This window comes from Cyanistes caeruleus, chromosome 26 (genome assembly GCF_971803275.1).
Source record: "Cyanistes caeruleus chromosome 26, bCyaCae1.hap1.1, whole genome shotgun sequence".
Lineage (NCBI taxonomy): Eukaryota > Metazoa > Chordata > Aves > Passeriformes > Paridae > Cyanistes > Cyanistes caeruleus.
In genome coordinates, this window is record NC_141726.1 from 6063896 (window position 1) to 6069734 (window position 5839).

The 5839-nt window shown below is 54.1% G+C and overlaps 1 long non-coding RNA gene across 1 annotated transcript; it reads right to left on the reverse strand.

Annotated features, from left to right (window-relative positions):
* Nucleotides 1-1148: 1148 nt before the first annotated feature.
* LOC147649293 (uncharacterized) lies at nt 1149-5092 on the reverse strand. The gene is made up of 2 exons (XR_015279429.1): nt 2314-5092; nt 1149-1523 (listed from the first exon to the last, which is right to left on the reverse strand). It is a non-coding gene; the product is annotated as an uncharacterized LOC147649293 (long non-coding RNA).
* Nucleotides 5093-5839: the final 747 nt, after the last annotated feature.

A 5839-nucleotide genomic window follows, 5' to 3' on the forward strand; every position in this document is an offset into this window, starting at 1 on the left:
GTACAGATCCCTGTCCCCAACCTGGTTTTTTTTTGTCCTGTGGGACCCTAGGGGCCTCCTGGGGAGGGGACAGTCCTGCCTGGCAGAGCCAGCTGGCTCTCACAGCCAGTCCCAGACACCTGGGGCCAGGGGAGCGGCTCTTCCAGCTCTGAGGTGGAGCACAAACAACCCCAGGGATTTCTGCTGAGATGAGAAATTCCTGGCGTGGGGTGTTGGGGAGGGGGAAGGCCTCCACCCTACACCCCACTGCCCGAGTGCCTGTTGTGGCTGCAGGTGGGGACTTCATCAGCGGGGTGTTTGCCAATGCCACCAGCCAGGCACCTTCACTCGGTGGGGCTGCTCCCCTTTCACACCGTGGCTGTGGCTCAGCTGGCTGCTCCTAGTTGGGGCTCCAGCTATCCTGGAGAGCAGCACCAGTGCACAAGAACGCTAAAGCTGTGCCCCTCAGCCTGGGAACTGCGGTGGTCCTGAGCTGCTTGGGGCCCCTATCCTGGAAGGGGCCGCTCTGTCCCTGTCCCCATGCCTGGAGCTGTGGAGGGGCAGTGGACACAGTCCAAGAGTGGTGTGGGGTGCACACAGGGTCCTGGGGTCCCTCTGAGCTGGTCACACCCCTGAGCTGTCATGCTCCTTCCATCCTTCCCTGCTCCAGAGCTTCACCCCAAAACTTCACAGCCAGGGACAAGCCTCACCATGAGCTGAGGGTCTGGTGCTGTTCTTAGGGTGTCCAGGCCACAGGTCAGCACAGCTCTCAAGGTTCATTGTGGGGGTTCTGGTGCCATTCTGATGATGTCCACCCCGGGGATGGAGCTGGGCTGGAAGCTACAGTGGGCAGCCCAGAGTTCCCAGTGAGAGCTGCTGGCCCTGCCAGGCTCTGCTTCCCAATTCAAGAGCCCAATTAGCAGCCAGCAGCTGGGAAGGGAAACCTAGAAGCAGGGAAATGTCATCCCTGACTTGTAGCTGCATCTGCACAGGTTCTACCTTCCCCCAAAATGGAGTTTTGATAGTTGAGAAGTGACATCCCCCATGGCTACACCCCAGTTTTGTACAGCAAAGCACTGGCAGCACCTAGGGAGCCGCACTTCCCTCCAGGTGACACAACTGCTCTCATCACTGGTGGCAGGTCATCATATTCCCTTGTTTTCTTTCACTTGTTCACCTGCTTATTTGACAATTTGCTGATTGTTGAAGGGGTCTTTAATCATTCCCAGAGGGAGGCTGGCTGGAATTCATGTCTGGGAGAGGAATGATCGCTGCACAGGAATAATGTGGTTTATTCCGTGGGAGTCCAGATCTCCAGATCCTTGATTCTCTTGACTGCAGTCAATAAAACATGCTTTGACTTTCAGGGAACCGTGACTTTCAGGCTCCCTTTGGATAGCTGATGTCCTGAATTTGCTGCTGAACACAGAGGTGGCTTCCAGAGCTGGAGGTTTTGTATCCCTGTGAAGCATTTACTGAAATTGTGCATTCATGGCATTAGGGATATTGCAGTCCGGAGCGTGGGTAGTTCAGATGCCTGGGAACTTAAAAAAAACAATCTATTTTTTATTTTTGAAAAAGGAAAAAATAAGAAAGGACATACCTAAAAGGGAGGTTTGCTGTTTGCAGAGCCAGATGTAGGTTCTGGCTCCCAGCCCAGCTGAGCTGTGACCTCCAGACTTCCCTGGGCACCCAAACCTCAGAGTGGCTCCAAATTTTGCAGAGCACAGCAAAGCACAGCCACTCTGAACCATGCTATTTATTGGAAGCAAAGCTGGCCCGAAGCTCTGCATTAAGGTTTCCTTTGGAAGAGGCACCTTACTCCCCAGATTTGATACCTTGGTGGTGAAATGTTAGCTGGGGTTGGTGTTTAGTGGAGTGAGCACTGTTCAGGCTGGAAGCTGAGAGGATTTGGGACCCACCCTCCGTATCCCACCTTGAGAACCCCATTTTTTCCTTAGTCTGTGCGGTGGTTTGGGGAGTCTCCTGAGGTCAGGACTGGTGGTAGCCCTCAGTGACCAGCTTCCAGTCCTGCCCCCATGCCCTATTAGGTGTTTGCCATGGTCTCCACTCCTTCAGGGCCTCCTCCCTGTTCAGCTGCCCCTTTTTGGCATCTGACAACCAGGAGGTTGGTGCTCAGGCACTAAACTGGGCATGGGTGACATCTGCCTGCACACTGAGCCCTTCCGAGGCTGTCCAAGCCAGAGGTGGCTCATGCTGGAGGTGGGAGCCTGCCTGGCCACCTCCCAGGCTTTCCTGAGCCTCCAAACAGATCGTTAGTGCTGCCTGATGCTCTCCTGAGTTTCTTTAGGAACTGATCCATGAAGTGCTCACCAAATGCTTGTCAGTCATCACGACCCAGTGGTGTGTGGCTGTGTGGCTTCCACCTCAGCAGTATCCTGGTTCATGATGAGACAGAGATGCTGATACTCCTCATGACCCATGTTGAAGGTGAGGACACTGTGCTCTCCATCAGGCTTGTGGGGGCTGTAGAACAGGGCTGTGACATCTCATTCTTCACTGAAAGGGTGTTCAGGCATTGGAAGGGGCTGTCCAGGGAGGTGGTGGAGTTCCCATCCCTGGAGGAGTGCAAGGAATGACTGGAGATGGCACTGGTCTGTGTGACAAGGTGGGGATTAGTCAAAGGGTGGACTTGATCTCAGAGAACTTTTCCAGCCTCAGTGATTCTGTGACTGGAGCCCCTCAGCACAGTGATGCCAGCAATTACCCTGGGTTTGGGAGCTGCTGAGATAAACTGGCACAGGGATGATCCCCCCTCCTCCTGCCCTGCATCAGCTCAACCCCGTGATGAGGATGGCAACCTTGGGGCGATCTTAGCTCCAACCCACCCAGCCAAGGCCAGGCAGGACACGGGGAATGAGGCAAGATGGAGGTCACCACCACCAACAGCTCCTGGGAGGAACTCTGTTTCCAGTGAAACAGCTCCGCTGTGGGTGAGAGCATTCAGATCTGTGGGATCAATCTGTCCACACATCCAGAAACTCAGGGTGGGCTGAGTTTGCCAAGCTAAATTATTCTCCGAGGAAGGGCGGCTGGGATTTCATCTGGGTTTGGTTTTTCACCCTGCCCTCAGCTGTCCTGGATATGGCATTTCCCTCCGGAGGCAGCAGTGCTCCAGCACAGACCTCTGTGCAGCAATGCCAGGTGGCCAGAAAATGTGCTCCAGCCCAAAATCTGGCTGCCTTTCCCTGCTGGATGAATTATCTGTGAAAACCTCTCACGGCTCGCACAAAACAAGGTAATTATTCAGCAGGCGGGGAATACACAGAGCCAGAATATGAAATTATTATCTGTTAGTGATTTACAGAGAGCCACAGACGGAGTCAAGGAGCAGCAGCTGAATCAAACTTGCTTTGGCAACCTCGTGGCTCCCAAATGCTCTAGGTGACCCAGAGGGGCTAATGGAGAGCTCAGAGTGGTGCTCCTGTGCCAGGGGGAAGGGGCTCCGGGGGGGTCTCGGTCTCCCCAGGACTCCCCAGCTGGTCCATGAAGGGGAAGGACATACTTTATATAAAACCCTGAGAAAGACCATGATCCTGAGGAGGCTTCTGCTGTCTTACACAGTAACCAGAGGTTTTTGGGGCACAAATAGATGTCCCTGCCCATGGCAGGGCATTAGAGTGAGATAACCTTTACGATTCCTTCCAACCCAAACCATTCCGCAGTGAAAGGGAGCAGCTGATAGATCTGAACAGCCTTCTAAACTCTGAAGGCTTGAAACTGCTTTGCTGCCAGTGCGGCTCTGCTGGAAAATCACTGAGGCAGTGGCTTTCCAAGCGTTTTTTCTCACACTTCCTTCAGTAGCAGCTTTACAAACTCTCTTCCTCAGCCAAATGCTTCTCCCTTGGCACCCGTGACTGCTCTGGCAGGTTTGTTGTTCACGTTCTCAAATCGAACCACTCCTTTTCCTTCAGCCCCAGGTATTTGCCACTCTGTACCCCCCACTCTCTGACTTTTAGGTTTTAATTGATAGGGTAAAGAGGAAAGGAGTCAAACTAAAAAAGGGTAGGGTTAGATTTTATGTTAGGAAATAATTCTTCCTTGTGATGGCAGTGAGGCCCTGACACAGTGTCCAGAGCAGCTGTGATTGCCTTACACCTGACAGTGTCCAAGGCCAGGTGGGATGAGGCTTGGAGCAACCTGGGATAGTGGGAGGTGTCCCTGCCCACGGCAGGGGTGGAACTGGGTGGTCTTTAAGGTCCCTTCCAACTCAAACCATTTCAGGATTCCATGATTTACTGTAACCGAGTGCAGGCAGTGTCGCCCTTCTCCAGGTGCGCTGTCAACCCCCAAAATCTGAGCATCCCCAGTCCTCCACCTCCTCATCCCGCAGAACCCACCCCTGGAGCACGGCAGGAACAGCGAGGAGGGGTTTGTTCCCAGCCATCCACCGGCTCTGCCAAGCTCTGCCTCCTGCTTCCCACCGACGGACATTTCCCAATCACAACCCAGCATCCAGCACAATGCAACTAATGTCATGAAATTAAGTATTTCTCCTACACACAGCACATTTGCCCGGTGATTAAAACTAGTCCCCGAGGTAGCCAAGCACAGCAGAATTCCGGTTCATTATGCACACCCACGCAGCCAAGCTAAAAACCCAAGACACTCCCCCAGTCCTTCTTGGGAAAGCCTCAGCAGCTCAGATTTCAGCTTCACCACTTGCACCAGCCAAGACTGGGAATACTGTCATCTGGTGCAGGAAAAAAAAAGGTAAGGATAGAAGTTTCCCAGAGATTTCAAGGTATCCCTTAAGGTCTGAGAAAGAGGGGAGGATGTAGGAGCATAGGAACGTCAAGCAAATGTTGCAGATCACATAACTGTGAGTAGTTACTGCCTTTTGCTCATTCCATCCTGGATTTAGAATGAACTTTTAACACCAAAATGCCTTAATTTCCCCCATTTCCCAAAGCACCTGTTCTGTGTCACGCTGTACAAAATGACAACTACTAGATGGAAAAAAACCCAATTGTTGCCTGTGTGAAGTGCATGATCTGTCCTTGCTGCAGCAGCTTGAGTCCAACCTTGTTCCAAAAATGAAACAGGGCCAAATCTTTCAGTATTCCCACCTGGAGCTGCTCCAGGGAGCACCAAGCTGCGGTGTAAGCACAGGGAGGTGCAGTTTGCTCTGACCCTGCTCCCCATTAGAGGCCAATCCTCTGTGAAATCAGCCATGGCTGTGCCTGGGCCCTGTGGATGAGCAGCTGCAGCTGCTGGACTCAGAGCAAAGGGGAAGCACAATCACATTAAGGTTTTCCTTTCCCTACAGACACAACCTCCTGCCTCATTCTCTCTTCCTCCCAAGCCTTCAGCCACGATATTCCCACCACCCCTGCCCTGCCGGCGTCTCCAGCCCTCCCTGGAGTGGGTCGCTCTGCTCCTCACCTCCATTCTCAAGATGGAGACACTTCCTCCTCCTGCTCCCCACATTTCTGTGTTCCTTTCCTTTTCCCTTCCTTTTTCCTTTCCTTTCCCCACCTCCACAGGGACCCTCTCTCCCTGCAGCACCTCATCTCTCCAGCCCAGCCCAGCCTCTTTTCCTAGCCTTGGCCTTGGCCCACTTCAGCCCTGTCCAGCCCAGGTTCCTCCGTCCAGCCCCTTTCCCAGGCCGTGCCCGGCCCCTTTCCCTAGGCCCCGCCCCCCTACCCCATGAGCAATCTCGCGCGACCTCCCCCGCGCGCCGCGTCACGCGGGACCGAGCGGCTGCGTCACCGCGCTCCCCGTGACGTTAACGCTCTCCCGGCGCGCCCCGCCCCGCCCGGTGACTGACGGCACACTGACCAATAAGAAGCAGTTGAGGCGTGAATGATGCAGCGCGCGGCCAATGGGCGGCGGGAGG